The following is a 1,145-nucleotide window of genomic DNA, read 5'->3' on the forward strand; positions in this document are numbered from 1 at the left end:
GGACTGTCAAGCACGTGGGGGCCCCTCCACCACGCTACTGTGGGATGCTCCATTTGCTCCAGCATCACAGCGTTCATAAGCTGCACCTGGTACCTCGAGGTATGTAAAAAAAACAAACAAACAAACAAAAACAAACATTTAAAGCTGTGTCTATGGCCAAATTGCTGATTCAGAGAATCAGTATCGAATCTTCAGATTCGACTGAATTGAATCGGGGACAGTGATTCGAATCAACAAGTCAAATCATTGTCCCTGATTCGGGCTGAATCAGAGTCAAATATGGCCCATTTCACACACCCCTACAAAACGTCCTTCAGGGCATTGCTATTAAGTATAGACTTATCCTAAGTTACTGACTTTTGGCATTTAAGGCTGATCCTGAAATTGAGGGTTTATTGTGCCATTCAGCAAGAAAGAACAATTCAGCAGGTCTATTTGTTTTTTTAATTTTTAATTTTTTTTGTATAATAGCTCCTTGTATTAACTCTAGTTCAATAACTGTTGAATTTATTAAATACGTGTAGGATAGGATTGCAATCTCTATACCTTTATCTGGTACTTATCCCCTCCTTACCTTACCTCATGTGATTCAAAATAGTTTAGACTTTGTTGGGGCTCGTTTTCAAAGACAAAAGGACTGCTTTTTCTCCTGAAACACTAAGTCTGGACTGTATACAATAACCAAAAAAGAGTGGCCCCCACCCAATGTATTTATCATTTACAAATACCTTATGGGTGATAACTTTAGCCCATTAAAGTCTGTGGCAAAATTCTTGTTAACTTTATTTGAGCCAGGATTTGAACCTGCGTTAAAAGTGTTATGTATAACAATTACATTTTGTGTGTGGTACATTGACAAATGATTTAAGTATCCACAGATTTGTAGTTTGGAAGATTCTTCTGACTCAATTCAAAAAATGGCACCCTTTCCTTCCTCTCCTCATTTGTGCCCCCTCACTGAAGTCTAAATTACTTTTCCTTGCTCTGCCATGAGACAGCCAAGATATTATACATGCTGCACTAAAGTGTAGGCAAAAGTGTAGGCATGGAATCTTCTGAAGCAAGAGTGTCAAAGAACCTGCCTGTGATATTGCCCCTTGATCTGGAGTGCAACATGCAGTCTGTGCTGGATTGTCCCTGTACAC

The 1,145-nt window shown here is 39.2% G+C and overlaps 1 protein-coding gene across 1 annotated transcript in view; it reads left to right on the top strand.

The window, feature by feature from the left end:
• The window catches only part of LOC109318257 (desmoglein-2-like), a 26,152-nt gene that overhangs the window by 19,387 nt on the left and 5,620 nt on the right, over nt 1-1,145 (top strand). The window lies entirely within an intron of this gene.

The sequence above is a fragment of the Crocodylus porosus genome, unplaced genomic scaffold, assembly GCF_001723895.1.
Source record: "Crocodylus porosus isolate Cpor-Errol unplaced genomic scaffold, CroPor_comp1, whole genome shotgun sequence".
NCBI lineage: Eukaryota > Metazoa > Chordata > Crocodylia > Crocodylidae > Crocodylus > Crocodylus porosus.